Source organism: Bos javanicus, chromosome 29 (genome assembly GCF_032452875.1).
Source record: "Bos javanicus breed banteng chromosome 29, ARS-OSU_banteng_1.0, whole genome shotgun sequence".
NCBI lineage: Eukaryota > Metazoa > Chordata > Mammalia > Artiodactyla > Bovidae > Bos > Bos javanicus.
Genome location: NC_083896.1, coordinates 22,945,575 through 22,972,861, shown reverse-complemented (window position 1 = coordinate 22,972,861; position 27,287 = coordinate 22,945,575).

The following is a 27,287-nucleotide window of genomic DNA, read 5'->3' as shown; positions in this document are numbered from 1 at the left end:
AGAAGCTCTTTAGTTCCTCTTCACTTTCTGCCATTAGGGTGCTGTCATCTGAATATCTGAGGTTATTGGTATTTCTCCCAGCAATCTTGATTACAGCTTGGGCTTCATCCAGCCCAGCATTTCACATGATGTACTCTGCATGTAAGTTAAATAACCAGGGTGACAATATAGAGCCTTGACATACTCCTTTTCCTATTTGGAACCAGTCTGTTCCATGTCCAGTTCTAACTGTTGCTTCTTTGCCTACATATAGATTTCTCAGGAGGCAGGTCAGGTGGTCTGGTATTCCCATCTCTTGAAGAATTCTCCACAATTTGTTGTGATCTACACAGTGAAAGGCTTTGGCGTAGTCAATAAAGCAGAAGAAAATGCTTTTCTGGAACTTTCTTGCTTTTTCTATGACCCAATGGATGTTGGCAATTTGATCTCTGGTTCTTCTGCCTTTTCTAAATCCAACTTGAACATCTGGGAGTTCTTGGTTCACGTACTGTTGAAACCTTGCTTGGAGAATTTTGAGCATCACCTTGCTAGTGTGTGAAATGAGCACAATTGTGCGGTAGGTTGAGCATTCTTCGGCATTGCCTTTGGGACTGGAATGAAAACTGACCTTTTCCAGTCCAGTGGCCACTGCTGAATTTTCCAAATTTGCTGTTATATTGAGTGCAGCACTTTCACAGCATCATCTTTTAGGATTTGAAATAACTCAACTGGAATTCCATCACCTCTTCTAGCTTTATTCGTAGTGATACTTCCTAAGGCCCTCTTGACTTCCCACTCCAGCATGTCTGGCTCTAGATGAGTGATCACACCATTATGGTTATCTGGGTCATGAAGAACTTTTCTGTATAGTCCTTCTGTGTATTCTTTCCACCTCTTCTTAATATCTTCTGCTTCTGTTAGGTCCATATTGTTTCTGTCCTTTATTGTTCCCACCTTTACATGAAATGTTCCCTTGGTATCTCTAATTTTCTTGAAGAGATTCCTAGTCTTTTCCATTTTATTGTTTTGCTCTATTTCTTTGCATTCTCACTTAGAAGACTTTCTTATATCTCCTTACTATTCTTTGGGACTCTGCATTCAAATGGATATATCTTTCCTTTTCCCCTTTGCTTTTAGCTTCTCTTGTTTTCACAGGTATTTGTAAGGCCTCAGACAACCATTTTGACTTTTTGCATTTCTTTTTCTTGGAGATGGTTTTGATCACCACATCCTGTACAATGTTATGAACCTCTGTCCATAGTTCTTCAGGCACTCTATCTATCAGATCCAATCCCTTAAATCTATTTATCCCTTCCACTGTATAATCATAAAGGACATATTCATATATATATATATATATATATATATATATATTTCCATCTGATATTATCTTCCTTAGTCTAAAGAACTATCTTTGCTACACTTAAAACAAATAACCAACAAGGATCTACTGTATAGAACAAAGATCATTGCTTAATACTCTGTAAAAATCTTATTTGGGAAAGAATTTGAAAAAAAATCAGATACATGTATAACTGAATCACTTTGTTGTATACCTGAAACTAACACAACATTGTTAATCAACTATGCTCTAATATAAAATAAATTTTGTAAAAAAATTTCTTGAGTGCAGATCTGCTGAAAAGGAATTTTTGCAGCTTTATTTGTCTGGGGGAAAAAAAAAAAAACCTATATCTCCTTTATTTTTCAAAGCTTATTTTTCAGGTTGCAGAATTCCACACTGACAGTTTTTTCTTTCAGTTTATTAAATATATAATTCTATATTGTATTCTGATTGTGAACCATCTTTGCTCCTTAGTCTGTAATGTATTATTTTTCTTAGGCTGCTCTTAAGATTTTCTTTTCATCACTGGTTTTCAGCAAGTTGATTATGGGGTATCTTAATGTAGTTTTCTTTATATATAGTCAGCTTAGAAATCATTGGAGTTTTTGGATATGTGTGTTTATAGATTTAATCATCATATGTGGAAATTTTTCAGCCATTTTTTTATTCAAATATTTTTCTCCCTTCACCTCTTTTTGTATATACTCCACATAAATGTATGTGGTTATCCAGAAGAAGAAAAAGAACAATCTGGTGCTAATTTGAGACAGTTAGGTGTTATTCAAATCTAGATATCAAGTATGAACTTAGAAATATATACTTGGAGCTGGGTATGGGTCTAATGAGGAATTAGAAATCTTCACATAATATCCAAAGTTAGGTTTGAAGGAACATTAGTTCTGTAAGATGTTCTTCTAAAAAAGGGCTCCACAAAAAATAGGTTTGAGTAAGGCCTCAAACTGGATCTTCTTGAAAGTGATAGTCACTCAATCATGTCTGGACTCTTTGTGATCCATGGACTGTAGGCTGCCAGTCTCCTCTGTCTATGGAATTCTCCAGACAAGAATACTGGAGTGGGTAACCATTCCCTTCTCTAGGGGATCTTCCCAACCCAGGAATTGAACCCAGGTCTCCTGCATTGCAGGCAAATTCTGTACCGTCTGAGCAACCAGGATTTTATAGTGAGTAACAATATTTACTATTATGCTAAAGGCCATACAGAGATCTATTGTTAAAAGTCTATTTTATTCCTCCTTCTGATGAATGTGTATGGCATCTACAAAGACTGTACTGAGGGCAGCAATGGAGACGTAGACATAGAAAACTGAATTGTGGACACAGAAGAGGAATGAGAGGGTGGGACAAACTAAGGGAATTGCGTGGAAACATACATATCACCATATATAAAATAGATAGCAAGTAGGAATTTGCTGTTTGACACAGGGAGCTCAACCCAGTCCCAGCTCTGGGACAACCTAGAGGGATGGGATGGGTTGGGTGATGGGAGGTGGTTTCAGGAGGAAGGGGACATATGTATACCTATGACTGATTCATTTTGATGTATGGCAGAGACAAACAAAAGACTGTAAACCAATTATCCTCCAGTAAAAAAGCTTCTATTGTCTTCCAAACTTACTAGTACATATACTTTATAAATCAGCAGTCCTCTTTCTATTCCTCAGAACACCGTATTTGGGAGTTATCAACTTTAGGTGAAAGAGCAATATTCCCCAGGAAGACGTTGACAAGTGAAGTGGTAAAACAGAATTAAAAAGATTTTTCTACAGTTTGTTCTGTTATACTGAGAACAAATAAAGTGGGAAAGATATGTTCAACTGGCATGCCCTAACTAAAGGAAGAAGAGAGTGAAAAAGTTGGCTTAAAGCTCAACATTCAGAAAATTAAGATCATGGCATATGGTCCCATCACTTCATGGGAAATAGATGGGGAAACAGTGGAAACAGTGTCAGACTTTATTTTTGGGGGCTCCAAAATCACTCCAGATGGTGATTTCAGCCATGAAATTAAAAGACGCTTACTCCTTGGAAGGAAAGTTATGACCAACCCATATAGCATATTCAAAAGCAGAGACATTACTTTGCCAACAAAGGTTCATCTAGTCAAGGCTATGGTTTTTCCTGTGGTCATGTATGGATGTGAGAGTTGGACTGTGAAGAAAGCTGAGCACCAAAGAATTGATGCTTTTGAACTGTGGTGTTGGAGAAGACTCTTGAGAGTCCCTTGGACTGCAAGGAGATCCAATCTGTCCATTCTAAAGGAGATCAGTCCTGGGTGTTCTTTGGAAGGAATGATGCTAAAGCTGAAACTCCAGTACTTTGGCCACCTCATGACTCATTGGAAAAGACTCTGTTGCTGGGAGGGGTTGGGGGCAGGAGGAGAAGGGGATGACAGAGGATGAGATGGCTGAATGGCATCACCGACTCAATGGACGTGAGTTTGAGTTAACTCCAGGAGTTGGTGATGGACAGAGAGGCCTGGCGTGCTGCAATTCATGGGGTTGCAAAGAGTTGGACACGACTGAGCAACTGAACTGAACTGAACTGAACTAAAGGAAGGTAAGTATACCAATGTGGAAATATAGGGAAGCATAATGAATAAAATTCCTCTCCGAGGGATACAGCTACCTAATCTATCTTTTCTGAAGTAGCTGGAAAATGACCCAGAAAGCAGCTGTTGTAGATCAGGGAGACAGTATCTCACAGTACTTAAGAGCTGATCTAAGCAGTGGGTGACAGTAAGCAAGTTTCTTAAACTCTTTAAGGCCCAAAATCCTCATCTGTAAAATGAAAATAAGAATAGTCCCTAAATTATAGAGTTTCAGCCAGAAATTAATGAAGCAATGAGTGTAAAACACTTTGCATAGGTTTTGTCCTGTGGTGAATGCTCATTAAATATTAGCTTCTATATATTTTTTACAAAGAAACATGGAAGACACAGAATAAAGAGAAACTCATAGCTTTAGACTTAAGAAGGTTTTACTAGCAAACAAGAGCATATAATCATGAAATTAAAAATAAAGACAAGAACAAGCAATGTATCAAAATACAGAGACAGAAGTTTGAGTCCTGTAACTTTCCATGGTATCCTAAGGCTTGCAAGAAAGTCAGCTCACTTATGTATTTCTCAGTTTCTTCTTCTTCTAAAAGGTGGAATAAAAATACTCTCTTGTTGTTAAAAAATTAAATGACATTGAAAATGCAAAAAGTCTTTGTAAAAGTGAACACATGATATAAGAAATAGTAGACAAGGAAATTTGTATTAGTCGAGGTTCTCCAGAAAAATGGAATCCATAGGAAGTATTGTCGGAAAAGACAATGGCAACCCACTCCAGTACTCTTGCCTGGAAAATCCCATGGACAGAGGAGCCTGGTGGGCTGCCGTCTATGGGGTCACACAGAGTCGGACACGACTGAAGCGACTTAGCAGCAGCAGCAGCAGTAAGTATACAGGTATTGACTCATGTGGTTACAGAGGCCAAGAAGTCTCATGATGCACTGAAGTCGTCAGGCTGAAGAACCAGGAAAACTGGTGGTATAATTCAGTCTAAGTTTGAAGGCTTGAGAATCAGAGCATCAGTCTCAGTACTGGACTGAGCCCAAAGGCCTATTGTCAGAGAGGTGGAGAAGATGGATGTCTCAGCTCAAGCAGAGAAGAAAAAATCACCTCCCCCTTCACCTTTTTGTTCTATTTAAGTCCTCGATGGATTAGATGCCTCTCATCTGCCTTGGTGAGGGTGATCTTCACTCAGTCTGCTGATTCAAGTGCTAATCTTTTCTGGAGATACTTTCATAGACACATTCAAAAATGTCTTATAGCTATCCAGGCATTCTTTAGTCCAATCAAGTTAACACATTAAAATAACCATCACAATATTATTAATGGAAATTGTGTAATCATAAATAAAAAAGCAGCAATATCTAGTCCAGATTCCATGAGAACTATTATCATCATATATATATATATATATATATATATATATATATATAAAAGTGTAAAGTGATGCAAAAAGAGGTTCAGTGGTTAAACAAGAACTCCCAGACATGCAGAGAAAGAGCCAAGGCTAAGAATTTCAGATTCTTTGGCCTCATACCGTTACAGCTCTTCCTAAATCTGTACAGAGATGACACTTTACATTCTGGTCATGAGATAATCCCTCTCTGCTGCTGTTTTGATGCTTTGCTGCTGGCTGAAGGGCCTACAGCTACACTGTAACAAAACCCACATATCTCCCCTGAGGTCAATGATATTGACAGTTTCTGCCTGATTTGGAGGTGCTTTATCCACATGCTACAATAAATCTGATTTAGTCTCTTTCTCCATACCACTGATAATTCGGACTTTGGCAGGGGCATGCATCATGCCATAGAAACAGAGTGAAGAAGAAGAACTAGATTCTGAGATATAAGTGTGATATATGATGAAAGATTTTGCAGTTAGGCTTCTTTTTTGTTGTTGTTTTGTTTTTTTTAACTCTAGAAAGAGGTTACCTCCAAAGAAACTTAGAACTAATTTTTTTAACACACTAGATCAAATCCCACACAAATAGATTTTTATCAACACCTAATCTGACCTACTAATAGCCTGTTCAACCAGCTGTGCAAACTTAGCCACAAAAGCAGTTTTGTGCATGGTGACATAGGATGGAGGAGGAGTTAGGAAGGGTAAAATAATAAAGTATGTCTTAAGAGAAATTCCATAAAGTACCTCAGCAAACAAGGTAAAAACCTAGTTGAGAGGTATAGAAATAGCAATTATCTTTTGCCATAAGGTTCTTTGGGTATTATGCATCTCCATTCATGATGCATGAACCAATCATGAATGTGCACACAACTCCCAAAACAGATTGAAAAAGAAACACAGAAACAGCCTCAACCTACCTGCTTCTGCTAATTTGTAGTGCTGATCTCTTTTGCTATTCTCCACTCTTCTGGTAACAGGAAAATGCTGTTTCTACTCAGAATCAATGTTTTCACATTCCACGTGGTCTTGGTGTAGCTCTCAGTTATAAATATGCACATGAGATTAAGGCCAGTCAATCAGAGGACTCCATGTCTCTAGTTACAGTGATTGGGTTAAGAATGGACACATGGCCTAAAGAAGTATAAGCCTTCCAGATAATTGCTCTTTGGAGACTGATGAGGGGGAAACCTGCTTCTTTTTTTCTTAGATAGAAAGGCTTAGAATTGAACCTACATGTAGAAGGAAGAAGAGCTGAAAGATGGAAACAGGAGAGACAGATGACAAAGAAAATGTCAATAATATGATATATGTCCCTTAATTTTGATATGCAGAGTCAAGTGGTTCAAGATATATAAACCTACATACTCTCCTTTTAGCTATAGGAGTTTAGATTTCTGCAGCTTTTGGCTAAAATAGTGCTAATGCAGTATATCTTACATACTGTAATACAGTATATATTGAAGTCTTTCATGATCATAATCTCTAGGGCCATGTTTTAGCCATACAAAACAAATATAAAACAACTTGCTTGTGATACTCCTTTTGACTAGGAGACATGATTTAGACTAAACTAAGAATATGAGATAGAGGAATTCTTTAAACATTGCTGATCTGAATCGCCTCAAAAAGTCTGTCTTTAAAAGAACACCAAGGAACCAAATTCAGTAGATGCATCATAGAGGTAGCAATGAATACTGATGACCATCACTGCTTAAGGGGTAACTATCCTCTCTCTACCCTTATGAATAGCATTGATTAAAGTTGATAAAAGATTATTTCATCAACTGCATTTTTCTACATAAGTGATGGAAATGCAAAGTTATTTTGAAATATTAATCAATGTTTTTATCCAAGATACTTCTCATTACCCAACCCCTTCTCCTAATTAGAGCAACTAGGCTTCTTGTCTTTACTAATCCAGTGATGGGAACAATCCAACAGAATGCTTCATTCAGCTTGCAGCTTTCGAGCTGTAAATACCTAGACAGAAAAAAGTCAGAGGGGATAGAAGAAAGCTGAGAGGGGTGATATTTCTGAGAAACTTTTCCCAGAAATCCTAAAATAGAAACTGCTATGGGGTACATGCCTGTATAGCCCCGACCTCATCCCATCCCTTGGTTTCCCATAGCTTCAGAGTAGACAGAGAGAGCAGTCAATTGTTTTCCATGCTCCCAGGAGGGGCTCAGAGGCAGCATAAAGACTCGACCTGGAGCAAAGGACAGCACAGCAACAATTTTCAGGAATCAGTGGCCCAGGACTAGGCCAGATGACTGATATCACAGAAGATATCTGCATGTACAGATGACAGTCAGGGGCCAGACAGCACTGTGCCCTGCAACAGGAGCTACGGAATTCAGCGACCACCCTGGGGGAAAGGCAGGACCTTGAATTGATTGAGATTTAGCTCCTATCATCAGGGGAATGAGCTCTTGAAACAGAACACTGAGTTACAGAAAAACAAAGATTACATTTCTGAATCACTAGACAGAGACTCATATTCATTACTGAGTGTTAAAATTTTTTCAGAGTAAAATAACCAACAAAAATTTTAAGTCTTTTATTTAATATTTGCATTTGAAATTATGGATCACTAAGTTTAAAGTTCTGTGTTAAATAAAAAAAGTAACTTATGTTGAAGACAGTACAGAACTCTGAATTACCATGGCCGCGAAGCATCTGCATTTCTTGGACTTGTGCCTGGAGATATTTCCTCTTTCTGTTATCAAAGAATCTTCTATCATAAGCCAGCATATCATTAAGGAACTGTAAGGTTTCTTATGTTAACAATAAGGAAAGCTAAACTCAAGAACATGGCCCACTCAGCATTCCTGCTGTACAACTGTCAACTCCAAACCTACCCCTTCGTCCAACAGAAAGTCAACAGAACCCATCTGCATATGAAGCGAAGCCCTGAGCAGTAGGAAAAAGCAATTCTCTGTGCTCCATGGGGTCGCAAAGAGTCAGACATGACTGAGTGACTAAACACACATGTATGCCATGCCAGGTTAGAATTGTCTACTACAAAGAAACAGCATGTTTGTCTTATTCAGCTATGATGCCACATTATTCATTGTGCTGTGCTATATTGCTCAGTCATGTCTGACTCTTTGCAACCCCATGGACTCTAGCCCACCAGGCTCCTCTGTCCATGGGATTCTCCGGGCAAGAACACTGGAGTGGTTTAGCCATGCCCTCCTCCAGGAGATCTTCCCAACCCAGGGATCAAACCCAGGTCTCCCACATTGCAGGCAGATTCTTTACCATTTGAGCCACCAGGGAAGCCCACGTTATTCTTTTTTCCTATATAATTTTAATAATTTTTGTTGGACACCAAATATCCATCAGGAGTTAAAGCACATCAATGCTTTATGTATGTTACCTCATTTAATCCTATCTGGTAGGTTTTACGATTTCCATTTTAAAATGAGATCAGTGAAGCTCATAGGGGATTAGTGACTGATCTTAGGTCATGTAATTGATCAGGGGAAGATTCTGAATTGAAGTAAAATTAGCCTGGCTTTGAAGCCTGTGCACTTCAACTTCACCACACATCTCCCAAATCAGAACCATATTAAAAGGTTCAAATTTTGAGTCAACCAAAAATTCATTAAACACAGTGTGAAGTCTGAGCAATGCTCACACTTGGTATTCTTTGACCAAGCATCCTCTGCCCCTATGCATTCATAAAGCTGAGTTTCCTCATCTTCACATCTAAGCTAAAATATTACTTCCTAAGAAAGACCGACCCTGATGACCATATTCAAAGTGGACAAGCAGCGATCTAGCCCCTAGCCGCTGTCACATCGGTGGTGGTGTTCTCTGTATTTATCACTTCTGATATGATCTTTTCATCTATTTCCCGTCTCCTCCGACGGGGAATTCCCCATGTGCCCTTTAGCAGATTTCTGATTTCCATTCTTGCTCTCTATCCTGATACCATAAGAGACAGAAGAATACTTTTAAAATATAAGCCAGTTATTACATTCCTCTACTCAAAGTCCTTACAGCCTTCCTAACCCCATTCAGAGTGAACACCAAGTACTTACTTCTTTCTGTGTCTGAGAGCCTCTCCCTCTACTCTCTCCAACTCGTCTGCTCCCATCGCCTCTCCCTGAACTAGTCTCAGCGTCTGAGCCCCTGCAACTCACCTGCCTGGAACAGCACTTGCCTTGACATCCTCACTCCTCATTCTCTCACTTCCTTCAGGTCATACCTCATCATGGTCCCTGGTGTCTTAAAATATTAAAGAGTAACATAACAAATTTTCACGTTTATATTTAACGTTACTTTCCAGGCATCCTCACAAGGCTAATTGTTTGATTCTACTGAACTTCAAGGATGCAAGCTTCTAAAGGAGGAAGTAAAAATTGGCTCATCTTGCTATTTCTAGAAGGAGAAAAAAAAAAAAAGAAGACAGAATTTAATATACCACTTAGTGGCCAAAGATTTAAGTAATCTCATTCGGCATTTTTATTTCCACCATTTTACTTTTCTTTCATTTCTCTAAACTAACATCTATATATTTCCTTCATTGGTTGATATACTTATTCATTCACTCTTTTATTTGATGTACAGTTTCAAAAACCTTTAAGTAGTCAGTAGTGGAGATACAAAAATGAACAAGAGCCAGTTCCTGTCCTCAAACACCTCACAAAGTCAAGGAAGAGGCACTCCTAGAAACTATTAGAATGGACATCTTGCCACGTGCCATCTGCTGTTTCCATGGTTCATTAAGCTATGCAAGACACTCAGAATTACACAAGTAAAAAGAATATTCTGCAATCTCATTTTTAGAGAGCTAGTAAGAGATATCGAAGAAGGCAATGGCACCCCACTCCAGTACTCTTGCCTGGAAAATCCCATGGACACAGGAGCCTGATAGGCTGCAGTCCATAGGGTCGCTAAGAGTCGGACACGACTGAACGACTTCACTTTCACTCTTCACTTTTCATGCACTGGAGAAGGAAATGGCAACCCACTCCAGTGTTCTTGCCTTGAGAATCCCAGGGACGGGGGAGCCTGGTGGGCTGCTGTCTATGGGGTCACACAGAGTTGGACACGACTGAAGCGACTTAGTGGTGGTGGCAGTAAGAGATATACATTGAAGAAATTTAGTGTTCATACAAAATTCAGTTCAGTCCAGTCCCTCAGTCGTGTCTGACTCTGTGACACCATGAACCACAGCACGCCAGGCCTCTCTGTCCATCACCAATTCCTGGAGTTTACCCAAACTCATGTCCATTGAGTCAGTGATGCCATCCAACCATCTCATTCTCTGTTGTCCCCTTCTCCTCCTGCCCTCAATCTTTCCCAGCATCAGGGTCTTTTCCAATGAGTCAGCTCTTCTCATCAGGTGGCCAAAGCATTGGAGTTTCAGCTTCAGCATCAGTCCTTCCAATTAACACCCAGGACTGATCTCCTTTAGGATGGACTGTTTGGATCTCCTTGCAGTCCATGGGACTCTCAAGAGTCTTCTCCAACACCACAGTTCAAAAGCATCAATTCTTCGGCGCTCAGCTTTCTTTATAGTCCAACTCTCACATCCATACATGACTACTGGAAAAACCATACAAAATAGTATGTTCTTTTTATATATATTTATATAATTTATAAGTATATTACATAATTTATATATATTTATAAGTGTCTCAGTCATAGAGATTTGATTATGGCTCAATACTTTTCTTAATCTACAGTTTGGCTCTGTCTAACCTGTCACATAATTTATACCTTTGATGAAATCCAAGGGAAAAGAGTAGGAGAAGGCTAGAGCCAAATTTAATATTTGTTTATTTATGATACTACATAGCTAAATCATACATTTCTGCTGATTCTTGGGCCTGCCTTCCACCCACCCCAAAAATTCCTCTTGACTTCGTGCTATTGGTAAACTTTCCTCCCAATGCAGGAGACATAAGAGATGCAGGATCAATTCTTGGGTTGGGAAGATCCCTGCAGGAGGACATGGCAACCCACTCCAATATTCTTGCCTGGAGAATCCCATGGGCAGATAAGTCTGATGGGCCACAGTCCATAGGGTCTCAAAGAGTCAGACATGACTGAGTGACTTTCACTTCAAGTCAATTTATATCAAAATATTTCCATATAAATAATATATTACGTAAATCTGTGTTTGTGGGTGTGTATACTATGCATGTTTATGTGTGCAAATTAACTTTAATTTGCACCCTAGGGACAGCTACTTAGTACTTCAAGAACTGCAATCAAGAATCTATGTTTCAAAGTGACTATGCTAGCATTTCAAATATTTTTCCTAAATATATTCTAATAACAGGCATTAGTTTACAAAAGGAATGTTGATTTCCCCCAGTAGTAAAAATAAGAGGTGTTCAAGATCTCTTGACAAGAAATATTTTATAAGCTCCAATGCCTTTTCATGAACCAGATATCCAAAACAGCGAAGTGCTCAATACCTTGAAAGCATCACTTTAGGTCTAGAACTTCTTTAGGACCTGGGTCCCCCTAGTCTAACAGATACTTTTATCACCTTATCCAGGTAGAAGGTAATTCACCTAGTGTCCATTTTAGAATGAATCATTCAAGCATGGTACATTTGGAGTGCTTGCAGCCATAGAATGGGGTGTTGCACGACAGAAACAATAGTTTGTGTCTGATCAGAAGTAAATGTATAAGTGATATAAGAATATGGTAGGAGAGCCTAGAACATCTCATGAACTGTGAGGTTGTGGCCAATGGAACTATACAAAGCCTACTGTCTCTAACCTCAGAGACTTCTGCTGCAAACTGCCTAAGAGACTTAGATCAGTTTACACAATAGGCTTTCACCAGGGGCCACTGTCTTTTTTTTCTTTTCCTTTTTGCTATTAAATTTATTTTGTATTGAAATATAATTGCTTTACAATGCTGTGTTAGCTTCTGCTGTACAACGAAGTGAATCAGCTATACATATACATACATCCCTTTCTTCTTGGACCACTCCCACCCAGCCCCCACCCACCTAGTCCATCACAGAGCAGCAAGCTGTTTCCTGTGCTTTGTAGGAGGTTCCCACTAGCTATCTGTTTTACACTGTCTTTCTTTAGTCTACTTTGAATCATAAGTCTGGGGCATGGAGCTACAATAAACAATTCCTCCTCATTTACAAAAATGTTTTATAGCTTTGGAGATCATTTTAAACCCATGGCATGTGTGCATGCTAAGTCACTTTAGTTGTGTCCTGTTCTGTGGGATCCTATAGACCGTAGCCCACCCGGCTCCTCTGTCCATGGGATTCTCCAGGCAAGAATACTGGAGTGGGTGGCCATGCCCTCAACCAAGGGACTGAATCTATGTCTCATGGATCTCCTGCATTGCAGGTGGATTCTTTACTGCTGAGCTATCAGGGAAGCCCTTTAAACCCATACAGAGGAGTGAATGCCTCACAAAGCATCAGTTACCTGAGACAGTTCTGAGGGATCATCTTCCTTGAACAGGATCTGGGGGCCAATGGAACTAACATAATCTAGATTAGACATATCTCCATTATCATTTAAGAAAACCTAGTGTAATGCCTCTTGATTGATGCTGTAAGAAGTAAGTGTACAAAAAAAATAATAATCTTTTAAAATGTCTGTTAAAATAAGCACAAACCAATCCTCAGTTATTTAAACAGGTAATCTCAAAGAAGTACATTTTCAGTTAAAAGTTTCTATAGAACAAACATTATCTATTTGTTCTCCCAATTTCCTAGACTATATTAGTGGGGAGCGGGTTGGGGGGCGGGGGTGGCTTAACAGGAAAAAAAATAAACAGAATGGTATTTTGAAACACCTTAAATCTTCATAAAGTTTATCTGCTTCCAAAATGATGTAATTAGAGGGGCTAAGGACAAGCAACAGGAGAATGAGATTTCTCCCTTAAGGTAATTGGTATGTGATTATTACTTGAATTTGCGTGCTGCATAATTTCTTATTGTTCATTGCTGCCACTTGATTAGAATCTGAAAAGAGTGGAACAAATCCAAAAATAAACTTCAAATTCCTTAAAATGCTAAATTATCCTAATGGCACTAAATAGCTTTAGATGTTTTGGTAATCAGTAAAAAAAATAAAAAAGAGGTTTGAAGGCTAGGGTTATATTAAAAATCATCTTTATTGTATGATTTAAGTTTAAGTTAAACTGAGTGTGTACAAAGTAAAAACATCCTAGATAAAAGCACAATGCACACACAGAAAGCACAGTTTGGTGATTAACCTGTTGGAACAGAATTGCAAATAGAAGAATTCCAGCCTAGGAATTGAATTGTCATGTCACATTTATCTACAATGCTCAAGCCAACTACATAATCTCTTAATCTTTATTGTGAAGCAGAGGATTAGCCAAGGTTCTCCAGAGAAATAAAAGCAACTGGAGATATATATTTATATGATGAGCTTTGTTATAGGAATTAGCTTATGCAATTATGGAGGCTGAGAAGTCCCATGATCTCAATATCTGCAACCTGGAGAACCAAGAAAGCCAGTGTTGTAATTTAATCTGAGTCTGAAGGTCTGAGATCCAGGAACCCTGGTGTCTGAGGACAGGAGATCAATGTCTCATCTTTAGCAAATTCAGCCTGCTTCTGCTTCTCTGTTCTCATCAGGCCCTCAATGAATTGGATGATGCCCACTAACACTGATGAGGGTAATCTTCTTTATTCAGTCTCCTTATTCAAATGCTAATCTCTTCTGGAAACACTCTCACAGACAAATCCAGAAATGATATTTTACCAGCCATCTGGGCATCCTTTAGCCCAGTCAAGCTGACATGTAAAATTAAACATCACAAGCAGTGTAAAGCATAGAATTGAAGCAATTCCCCAGATAATTCAAATTTGAAAGGGAAACATACACACATTTTAGCTTAAAATAATCAGAGATATAGGTATATTCTGAATAAATAAAGCTAATTCTTTCATTCATAAGTAAGCAACATAGGGTGTAATTTCTGTGATAATTCTGGAAGAGTGACTCACAAAGACATTCAAAACAGCCATGCTTCTCTAAATCTATTATTTTTCAGATCTGGAACAATTCCTTTCAACTTAAAAATTTGACTTGGGTAGTTGTAGGACATTAAGACTTTTTACTCTGTCCACATTAACTTTGTTTCTAAACAGAATTTTGTGATTAAAGGTGAACAATTAAAAGAGCTTACTGGTCCTTATTTTTGTCTTTTGGTTGTTGTTATTGTTGCTGTAGACAAGAGTAGAATCATACTGGGAGCAGGTTTAGTGTTTTATATTGGTTTTCAAATGGATATTGATTAACAACAGGGTATTGAATATTAAGTATCGTAACTGCACAGCATCTCCCAACCCACTCACTCTCCACTCATTTCAGGCAAAAGCAATCCCTTGTCTTTTGAACTGCACCAGTAGAACTGCCATGCTTCTATATTACTTGACTTCTGCTTCAACTTTTCCTTCTACACGCTGAGTCAATCAGAGCCCTTACCTGAGATTTATGGGAATCTGAGATAGAGTAACTGTTGGTAGCAGAAGCTTAAAAATACAAAACTCAGAAGCTGTTGCTGCTGCTGCTGCTAAGTCGCTTCAGTCATGTCCAACTCTATGCGACCCCAGACGGCAGCCCACCAGGCTCACCCGTCCCTGGGATTCTCCAGGCAGGAACAGTGGGTAGCTGTTACTGGCCTTTTAATTGCCAGTCAGGAGAAATCCATCTACAGTTGGGAAAAATTAAGTTAACCCAAACAGCAAGTAGGGGAAAATAAAAAAATAAAAAGGGAGAGTGAATTCTGGTAGTAATTGAGACTCAGCTCTATTCCTTTCCTTTCCTTTCCCAATTTTATGTTGAACCATTCCTTGGATCCTTTGAGTCAATAAATCTATACTTTAGCCAACTGTGAATTGGGCTTACCAATCTGCTGCTGCTGCTACTGCTAAGTCGCTTCAGTCGTGTCCAACTCTGTGTGACCCCATAGACGGCAGCCCACGAGGCTCCTCCGTCCCTGGGATTCTCCAGGCAAGAACACTGGAGTGGGTTGCCATTTCCTTCTCCAATGCATGAAAGGGAAAAGTGAAAGTGAAGTCACTCAGTCGTGTCCGACTCTTCGTGACCCCATGGTCTGCAGCCTACCAGGCTCCTGCGTCCATGGGATTTTCCAGGCAAGAGTACTGGAGTGGGGTGCCACTGCCTTCTCCATACCAATGTGCACCTAATCTAATATAAACAGACACATAAGACCTGGATCATCTTATCAATACCAGCATACACCAATCAAGGATAACACATTTATTACAACATGGAAAGAAATCTCCATGAAATCACATTTTAATCTACTCTAAAACTGACATATAAATAAGATGAATCTCATTACACACACCCCTGCCCCAAAATAAAACAGGCTGTTTAATACTTCACATCAGGTTGTGTTACCCTAAAGTCTGAACATGCAGTTAGAATTTTCAAGATACTGTAAATTTGGATTTAATTCCGTATTTGTTTAAATTTGCAAAGGTTTAAATTTTTTAATGCCAAGCTTGTTTCTACCTCAGGGCATTTCCACAAGCTGTTTCCTCTCTCCAGAATATTCTTACCTGGATATTTTCGTGGCTCATTCTACCTCATTAAGTAATAATAAAATAGCACTATCTTGGAGAGACTTTTTCATATCAGTTACACAAAGCAGACTATTCCTACCTCTAGCTAGTTTCTATTATGCTATCCTGACTTTTCATTATAGCACTTTCTGAAATTCTTACCTATTTCTTATTTTTTCATCTCCACTTTGTCTAGACTACATATTTCATATAAAGAAACATATCTGCCTTGTTTATGAAGCATCTAGAACCCTGCCTGGCACTGTAGGCATTCAATAAATATCTGCTAAATGAAAGGAAGGGAAGAAAGAAGATGGAAAATCAGAATGCAAATTTGATGAGCTTGATTTTTTTTTTATTAAATTGAAAAGATTTCAATATTGGGAATGCATACTGGGATTACTATCCAAGATTATCAGCTGGCTACCTGCAAAACCTCTGAGGGACTGCATCTCTCAGGACACCATATTTTCAGAGTATGGATTTCCCATCTTAAAATTCCAGAAGCTGCATATTCTTATTTATCCAAGTATGATCCAATATTCAGTGGTAGCCATTGAATAAGTTAATCACATGAGGCCATTTTAGCATCCACATGCCATCATGTTGATTATAATGGATGAGAGTAATGCTTGAATTCCATCCCAGTTTCCCAACCTTCCCACATTTCATATCTAACCTCACTGTCTACTAGTATAATGGTGCCAAGTAGGTCGACTGAATAATCAAACTATTTATTGATTAAAACAAAATTCAAGGAAATGTTTTAGTCCTAGGAAGCTACTGAAACCTTAGCAAACGCAATATATCAAACTTAACTATACCTGAGAATGGTTAGGACTTTCCAGGTGGCACTAGTGGTAAAAGAATCTGCTTACCAATGCAGGAGACATAAGAGATGCAGGTTTGATCCCTGGGTTAGGAAGATTCGCTGCAGAGGGCATGGCAACCCACTCCAGTATTCTTTCCTGGAGAATCCCATGGACAGAGGAGCCTGGTGGGCTACAGTCCATGGGGTTGCAAAGAGTTGGACATGACTGAAGCGACTTAGTATGTATACAAGCACGCAAACTGTTAAGAGATATACCAGCGATCCAATATACTGTATTCCTTTCCTGCAAAACACTAAATATATACTTTTTAACTCTTTTCTCTATGTAAGGCTTTTCTCTTATGTCAATATGTTCTTCCCTTCATAAGTATTCTTTTTACATCCCTATTCACCACAGGATTTATCATTCAGAGTTGAATTTACTTAGCTAATTCCCATGGTACAAAGCACCCCATAACTTTAGCCTATACAAATTAATTTTAATAGCCATCTTTTAAAAAGCCTAATAAAGTCCTTATGATCTTAGATACTGTTGGAGAGAAGGAAAATTTCCTCTACCCTTTTAGGTTCTTCTGGCTAGTCTAAGAATTAAATTGACATGGCACAGATTAAAAAGAGAAAATCAAACAAAGTTTGATAACATATATATGGGAGAAATTAAAATTAAATTAAAATTTAAAGATGCTTGCTTCTTGGAAGAATAGTTATGACAAACCTAGAGAGTATATTAAAAAGCAGAGGTATCAATATGCTGACAAAGTTCTGTATAGTCAAAACTATGGGTTTTCCCGTAGTCATGTATAGATGTGAGAGGTGGACCAGAGAGAAAGCTGAGTGCTGAAGAATTGATGCTTTCAAACTGTGGGCTAGAGAAGACTCTTGAGAGTCCCTTGGACTGCTAGGAGATCCAGTCAATCCTAAAGGAAACCAGTCATAAATATTCATTGAAAGGACTGATGCTAAAGCTCTAATATTTGGCTACCTGATGCAAAGAGCCAACTCATTGGAAAAGATCCTGATGCTAGGAAAGACTGAAGGCAGGAGGAAAAGGGGGTGACAGAGGATGAGGCAGTTGGATGGCATCACCGACCGGATGGACATGAGTTTGGAGAAATTCAGGGGGATAGTGAAGGACAGGAAAGCCTGGCATGCTGAAGTTCATGGGGTCACAAAGAGTCAGACACAGCTTAGCAAGTGAGCAACAAAATACATGGGAGAGACCCAAGAGTACTGTGTAACTTTCCAAAACGGGTGAAACTCTCACTTAAAATAACATCTTCAGCTAAACACAAAAGAGGATGGTGGGGGCAGGGGTTTGGGGCTACACAGGGGAGAAAGGCAGTTCATATGAAGATGGAAAGAAAAGTGTTTGGTAAATAAATGTTTGCTGAGCCTTGAAGAGACAGTGGGACATAGAGAAGAATTTTTAACAAATAGACTACTGGGTCCTCTTTGTCTAGCACACTAGTTCATACTATAGTTACCTATGGTGACAGCACTATTCCTGAAATAGACCATCTACCTAAATTCCTCAAGCAGTTAGGGGCAAGGTCCAACATTCTTCCCAAAGTTTTTTGGGCCTTGATTGTTTTCAGCTTAAAATAATCCACATGCCAAAGAGATAATTTGGGGTGGCAAATTTAGTTTTCCTTGACTTACAATGAAAACTGACCTTTTCCAGTCCTGTGGCCACTGCTGAATTTTCCAAATTTGCTGGCATATTGAGTGCAGCACTTTCACGTCATCATCTTTCAGGATTTGAAATAGCTCAACTGGAATTCCATCACCTCCACTAGCTTTGTTCGTAGTGATGCTTTCTAAGGCCCACTTGACTTCACATTCCAGGATGTCTGGCTCTAGGTCAGTGATCACATCATCATAATTATCTGGGTCGTGAAGATCAGTTTTCATTTCAATCCCAAAGAAAGGCAATGCCAAAGAATGCTCAAACTATCGCACAATTGCACTCATCTCACATGCTAGTAAAGTAATGCTCGTAATCCTCAAAATTCTCCAAGCCAGGCTTCAGCAATATGTGAACCGTGAACTTCCTGATGTTCAAGCTGGTTTTAGAAAAGGCAGAGGAACCAGAGATCAAATTGCCAACATCCGCTGGATCATAGAAAAAGCAAGAGAGTTCCAGAAAAACATCTATTTCTGCTTTATTGACTATGCCAAAGCCTTTGACTGTGTGGATCACAATAAACTGTGGAAAATTCTGAAACAGATGGGAATACCAGACCACCTAACCTGCTTCTTGAGAAACCTATATGCAGGTCAGGAAGCAACAGTTAGAACTGGACATGGAACAACAGACTGGTTCCAAAAAGGAGTACGTCAAGGCTGTATATTGTCACCCTGCTTATTTAACTTCTATGAAGAGTACATCATGAGAAATGCTGGGCTGGAAGAAGCACAAGCTGGAATCAAGATTGACGGGAGAAATATCAAAAACCTCAGATATGCAGATGACACCACCCTTATGGCAGAAAGTGAAAAGGAACTAAAAAGCCACTAGAAAGTAGAGAGTGAAAAAGTTGGCTTAAAGCTCAATATTCAGAAAATGAAGATCACGGCATCTGGTCCCATCATTACATGGGAAATAGATGGTGAAACAGTGGAAACAGTGTCAGATTTATTATTTTGAGCTCCAAAATCACTACAGATGGTGACTGCAGCCATGAAATTAAAAGACGCTTACTCCTTGAAAGGAAAGTTATGACCAACCCATATAGCATATTCAAAAGCACAGACATTACTTCACCAACAAAGTTCCGTCTAGTCAAGGCTATGGTTTTTCCTGTGGTCATGTATGGATGTGAGAGTTGGACTGTGAAGATGGCTGAGCACTGAAGAATTGATGCTTTTGAACTGTGGTGTTGGAGAAGACTCTTGAGAGTCCCTTGGACTGCAAGGAGATCCAAGCAGTCCATTCTGAAGGAGATCAGCCCTGGGATTTCTTTGGAAGGAATGCCGCTAAAACTGAAACTCCAGTACTTTGGCCACCTCATGTGAAGAGCTGACTCACTGGGGATGACAGAGGGTGAGATGGCTGGATGGCATCACTGACTCGATGGACATGAGTCTGAGTGAACTCCCAGAGTTGGTGATGGACAGGGAGGCCTGGCGTGCTGCGATTCATGGGGTCGCAAAGCGTCGGACACGACTGAGTGACTGAACTGAACTGAACTGACTTACAATGGGGATATATCCCAATAAACACACTGCTAGTTGAAAATGTATTTAATGCACCTAACCTAGCAAACATCATAGCTTAGCCTAGTCTATGTTAAATGTCTTCAGATCAGTTACATTAGCCTACAGTTGGGCAAAATCATCTAACCCAAAGCCATTGTATAATACAGTGGGATATATCCCAATAAACACACTGCTAGTTGAAAATGTATTTAATGCACCTAACCTAGCAAACATCATAGCTTAGCCTAGTCTATGTTAAATGTCTTCAGATCAGTTACATTAGCCTACAGTTGGGCAAAATCATCTAACCCAAAGCCATTGTATAATACAGTGGGTTTTGTTGTTGTTCAGTCACTCAGTCGTGTCCGACTCTCTAACCCCATAGACTGCAGCACGCCACGCTCATCTCCCAGAGCTTACTCAAACTCATGTCCATCAAGTCAGTGATGCCATCCAACTATCTCATCCTCTGTTGTCCCCTTCTCCTCCTGCCTTCAATCTTTCCCAGCATCAGGGTCTTTTCCAGTGAGTCATCTCTTCACATCAGGTGGCCAAAGTACTGGAGCTTCAGCATCATCCTTGCAATGAATATTCAGGGTTGATTTCCTTTAGGACTGTAACATCTCTTATAATTGACTGAATGCTATACTAAAGGTGAAAAGTAAAAGGTTGTATGGGTACAGAAAGTTTTCAGTGTGTTTACCCTCATGACTGTGTGGCTGACTTGGAGCTGTGGTCTACTGAAACTGCCCAGGATCACAAGAGGATATTGTACCACATACCTCTAGCCTAGGAAAAAATCAAAATTTTAAACTCCAGGTATGGTTTCTACTGAACGCACATTGCTTTCACACCACCATAAAGATGAAAAACCCTCAACTGAACCATTGAAAGTCAAAAACTATTTATAAATACAACATGAATAAATAATACATACAACTCTAAAAACTCTTCCACCCAGTTATATTCCACCCATCTGTCTCCTCTAACTTCACCTCTTTCCTGTATTGTTCTTGCTCCCTTAATACTAATCAACCCAATAGGATAAAAACAAGTGTCATTAAGTGAGAAATTAAAGCAATATTTCGCAGTTTGTCTCTTTCTTTAATAAAATTTTGTTTTTAGAATTCTAAGATAAGGTGTCCATATGTGCGTGGAATTATCTCTGGGCTTTCTATTTTATTCCATTGATCTATATTTGTCTTTGTGCCAATACCATACTGTCTTGATAACTGTGGCTTTGTAGTAGAGCCTGAAGTTAGGTAGGTTGATTCCTCCAGTTCCATTCTTCTTTCTCAAGATCGCTTTGGCTATTCGAGGTTTTTTGTTTTTCCACACAAATTGTGAAATTATTTATTCTAGCTCTGTGAAGAATACTGTTGGTAGCTTGATACGGATTGCGTTGAATCTATAAATTGCTTTGGGTAGTATACTCATTTTCACTATATTGATTCTTCCAATCCATGAACATGGTATATTTCTCCATCTATTAGTGTCCTCTTTGATTTCTTTCACCAGTGTTTTATGGTTTTCTATATATAGGTCTTTAGTTTCTTTAGGTAGATAAATTCCTAAGTATTTTATTCTTTTCGTTGCAATGGTGAATGGAATTGTTTCCTTAATTTCTCTGTTTTCTCATTATTAATGTATAGGAATGCGAGGGATTTCTGTGTGTTGATTTTATATCCTGCAACTTTACTATAGTCATTGATTATTTCTAGTAATTTTCTGGTGGAATCTTTAGGGTTTTCTATGTAGAGGATCATGTCATCTGCAAATAGTGAGAGTTTTACTTCTTCTTTTCCAATTTGGATTCCTTTTATTTCTTTTTCTGCTCTGATTGCTGTGGCCAAAACTTCCAAAACTATGTTGAATAGTAATGGTGAAAGTGGGCACCCTTGTCTTGTTCCTGACTTTAGAGGAAATGCTTTCAATTTTTCACCATTGAGGATAATGTTTGCTGTGGGTTTGTCATATATAGCTTTTATTATGTTGAGGTATGTTCCTTCTATTCCTGCTTTCTGGAGAGTTTTTATCATAAATGGATGTTGAATCTTGTCAAAGGCTTTCTCTGCATCTATTGAGATAATCATATGGTTTTAATTTTTCAATTTGTTAATGTGGTGTATTACATTGATTGATTTGCAGATATTGAAGAATCCTTGCATCCCTGGGATAAAGTCCACTTGATCATGGTGTATGACCTTTTTAATGTGTTGCTGGATTCTGATTGCTAGAATTTTGTTAAGGATTTTTGTATCTATGTTCATCAGTGATATTGGCCTGTAGTTTTCTTTTTTTGTGGGATCTTTGTCAGGTTTTGGTATTAGGGTGATGGTGGCCTCATAGAATGAGTTTGGAAGTTTACCTTCCTCTGCAATTTTTTGGAAGAGTTTGAGCAGGATAGGTGTCAGCTCTTCTCTAAATTTTTGGTAGAATTCAGCTGTGAAGCCGTCTGGACCGGGGCTTTTGTTTGCTGGAAGATTTTTTATTACAGTTTCAATTTCCATGCTTGTGATGGGTCTGTTAAGATTTTCTATTTCTTCCTGGTTGAGTTTTGGAAAGTTGTACTTTTCTAAGAATTTGTCCATTTCTTCCACGTTGTCCATTTTATTGGCATATTGATAGTAGTTGATAGTAGTCTCTTATGATCCTTTGTATTTCTGTGTTGTCCGTTGTGATCTCTCCATTTTCGTTTCTAATTTTGTTGATTTGATTTTTCTCCCTTTGTTTCTTGATGAGTCTGGCTATTGGTTTGTCAATTTTATTTATCCTTTCAAAGAACCAGCTTTTGGTTTTGTTGATTTTTGCTATGGTCTCTTTTGTTTCTTTTGCATTTATTTCTGCTCTAATTTTTAAGATTTCTTTCCTGCTACTAACCCTGGGGTTCTTCATTTCTTCCTTTTCTAGTTGCTTTAGGTGTAGAGTTAGGTTATTTATTTGACTTTTTTCTTGTTTCTTGAGGTGTGCCTGTATTGCTATGAACTTTCCCCTTAGGACTGCTTTTACCATGTTCCACAGGTTTTGGGTTGTAGTGTTTTCATTTTCATTCATTTCTATGCAAATTTTGATTTCTTTTTTGATTTCTTCTGTGATTTGTTGGTTATTCAGCAGCGTGTTGTTCAGCCTCCATATGTTGGAATTTTTAATAGTTTTTCTCCTGTAATTGAGATCTAATCTTATTGCATTGTGGTCAGAAAAAATGCTTGGGATGATTTCTATTTTTTTGAATTTACCAAGGCTAGCGTTATGGCCCAGGATGTGATCTATCCTGGAGAAGGTTCCATGTGCACTTGAGAAAAAGGTGAAATTCATTGTTTTGGGATGAAATGTCCTATAGATATCAATTAGGTCTAACTGGTCTATTGTATCGTTTAAAGTTTGTGTTTCCTTGTTAATTTTCTGTTTAGTTGATCTATCCATAGGTGTAAGTGGGGTATTAAAGTCTCCCACTATTATTGTGTTATTGTTAATTTCTCCTTTCATACTTGTTAGCATTTGTCTTACGTACTGTGGTGCTCCTGTGTTGGGTGCATATATATTTATAATTGTTATATCTTCTTCTTGGAAAGGAGGCAAGAATATACAATGGATTAAAGACAATCTCTTTAACAAATGGTGCTGGGAAATCTGGTCAACCACTTGTAAAAGAATGAAACTAGACCACTTTCTAACACCATACACAAAAATAAACTCAAAATGGATTAAAGATCTAAACGTAAGACCAGAAACTATAAAACTCCTAGAGGAGAACATAGGCAAAACACTCTCTGACATACATCACAGCAGGATCCTCTATGACCCACCTCCCAGAATATTGGAAATAAAAGCAAAAATAAATGGGACCTAATTAACCTTAAAAGCTTCTGCACATCAAAGGAAACTATTAGCAAGGTGAAAAGACAGCCTTCAGAATGGGGGAAAATAATAGCAAATGAAGCAACTGACAAACAACTAATCTCAAAAATATACAAGCAACTCCTACAGCTCAACTCCAGAAAAATAAATGACCCAATCAAAAAATGGGCCAAAGAACTAAATAGACATTTCTCCAAAGAAGACATACAGATGGCTAACAAACACATGAAAAGATGCTCAACATCACTCATTATCAGAGAAATGCAAATCAAAACCACTATGAGGTACCATTTCACACCAGTCAGAATGGCTGCGATCCAAAAGTCTACAAATAATAAATGCTGGAGAGGGTGTGGAGAAAAGGGAACCCTCTTACACTGTTGGTGGGAATGCAATCTAGTACAGCCACTATGGAGAACAGTGTGGAGATTCCTTTAAAAACTGGAAATAGAACTGCCTTATGATCCAGCAATCCCACTGCTGGGCATACACACTGAGGAAACCAGAAGGGAAAGAGACACGTGTACCCCAATGTTCATTGCAGCACTGTTTATAATAGCCAGGACATGGAAGCAACCTAGATGTCCATCAGCAGATGAATGGATAAGAAAGCTATAGTACATATACACAATGGAGTATTACTCAGCCATTAAAAAGAATACATTTCAATCAGTTCTAATGAGGTGGATGAAACTGGAGCCTATTATACAGAGTGAAGTAAGCCAGAAGGAAAAACATCAATACAGTATACTAACGCATATATATGGAATTTAGAAAGATGGTAACAATAACGTGGTGTATGAGACAGCAAAAGAGACACTGATGTATAGAACAGTCTTATGGACTCTGTGGGAGAGGGAGAGGGTGGGAAGATTTGGGAGAGTGACATTGAAACATGTAGAATATCATGTAAGAAATGAGTTGCCAGTCCAGGTTCGATGCACGATGCTGGATGCTTGGGGCTGGTGCACTGGGACGACCCAGAGGGATGGTGTGGGGAGGGAGGAGGGAGGAGGGTTCAGGATGGGGAACACATGTATGCCTGTGGCGGATTCATTTTGATATTTGGCAAAACTAATACAATTATGTAAAGTTTAAAAATAAAATAAAATTAAAAGAAAAAAGAATTCTAAGCAATTGTCAGAAACAATGAATTAGAGCTACATACAGCAACAGATTTTTAAACTGCAGGATTATTTAAAGAAATAAAAAGTGTATATTATTCAGGCAAATTAAAACACATATATACATAAAATATTGTATGAATGCTTATATGTAAACTTACATAACAATACTGCATGGATTTTCAGTGAGATATACATATGCAAAGGCATATATACAAAACATTAGAGTAGATGTCAGATGGATGGGGGATGGGAGTAAAGCATGGAAGTGTGTATCAAGTCAAAACAGGGTAAAGCAAGAAAAGATGGATATTACTTATCTCTCATAAACTATAGAGAATGCTTGACTAATCTGAGTACATCTTTGATCTCCTCAAAACTTAAAATATTTAAGTAAGAAAGATGTACATAAACTGATTTTTAAAGATGTCTGAGTTAAAGTCAAAGCTATGGTTTTTCCAGTAGTCATATGGATACAAGAGTTGGACCATAAAGAAGGCTGAGTGCTAAAGAATTGATGCTTTTGAACTGTGGGGCTGGAGAAGACTCAAGAGTCCCCTGAACTGCAAGAAGATCAGACCAGTCAATCTTAAAGGAAATCAACCTCAAATATTCATTGGAAAGACTGATGCTAAAGCTGAAGCTCCAACATTTTGGATACCTGATGCAAAGAGCTGACTCATTGGAAAAGACCCTGATACTGGAAAACACTGAGGGCAGGAGGAGAAGGGGACAACAGAGGATGATATGGTTGGATGGTATCATTGACTCAATGGACATTAGTTTGAGCAAACTCCGGGAGATGGTGAAGGACAGGAAAGCCTGGTGTTCTGTAGTCCGTAGGGTCACCAAGAGTTGGACATGACTAAGTAACTGAACAACAATTGAGTTATAAAGTAAAAGAGGTAGTTGCAGAGTAGTTTGATCCCATTTATGTAAAAATAAATACTTACATATGCACACATAACTATGATCATGTGTGTTCAGAAAATTTCTGACCTTGCACAAAAAAACTTAAAATTTATGTTTGGTGAATAGATCTTGGAGGCAAAATTTCAATTTTATGCATGTATCAATATAATCTTCTGAATATTTTTTTTTATCTAGGAGTTAATATAAGTATAATAAGCTTTTTTAAAAGTAACCAAAGAAATTTGAAGACCAAGCTAATTCAGAAGATACAGACAGAGAATTGTGCTTCACTTAAAACTTTGGAAACTCAATTCCATAAACATTTACTTCAGATTCAATAGAATGGGTGAGAAGTAGGGGTAATATGTGCCAGTTTATGTGGGTGAGGTATTAATTTAAAACTTAAAGATATTTGTGCCCATGAAAAAGCTAAAGGAAGTAAAAAGATAATGAGAAAACTGCATGTTTTCCCCATGGGGTTAGGGTCAGGTGGGCTAAACTGACAAATACATATAACAGTATGCTGCTGCTGCTGCTAAGTCACTTCAGTCGTGTCCGACTCTGTGCGACCCCATAGACAGCAGCCCACCAGGCTCCCTGGGATGCTCCAGGCAAGAACACTGGAGTGGGTTGCCTTCTCCAGAATCTTATTCTTCCTGGCAATCACTTCTCCCAAATGCATTAAGAAATAGCTCAGGAAACACAGAACAACATGCTATATAAGTAAACACACTACTCACACACAGTAAAGAATACCTCCTGGGGTGGGACTGGAGAACTCACAGAACTTCAACAAGGGAGATCCCCAGGAGATGGGAATTTTGGCAGGACCGCTGATCTTGTATGTTGCCCATGTCCAAAATCACAGGTCATGTTGATCCTGTGTGTGTGCTAAAACATATTTTAAGTGCCTTGATACTCATTTTTAATACATGAATACATACAAAATACTAAAACAGTGCCTGACATACAAAAAGTGATCAATCAATTCAATTGCTATGCTAAGTATATATTCCATGCCTACTACTTACCAGGCATTGTTTGAAGGTCTATAGAAATACTGATGAACAAAATAAGCAAAAATCTAGAACTTCATCAAGGTTCCATTTAATAGGAAAACAAACCCTAAATAAATAACTAAAATATATTGTACATTAGATGGTGATAAGTGTATGGAGAATGATGATTAAAAAAAAAAAAAAAAAACAGTTAAGGCAATAGTAACTATAAGGCCAAGGGGGGACTTCAATGTAAACAGAATAGATGGTGACACTGGACTAAACACCTAAAGAAGGTGAGGGACAGTCACGCAGATTTGTGCTTTGAGGGTTCCTAGTCATCGAGCACACATCTTTGAACATAGGCTAATCCATGGCACTGTGCCAAGCCCTATGTGCAAAATCATAAAATTGGCAAATATTGAGCATTTACTATGAGCTTGGCACTGCACTAGAATATGCAATATCTTACTTAATCTTCATAAACATGGTTTATGAA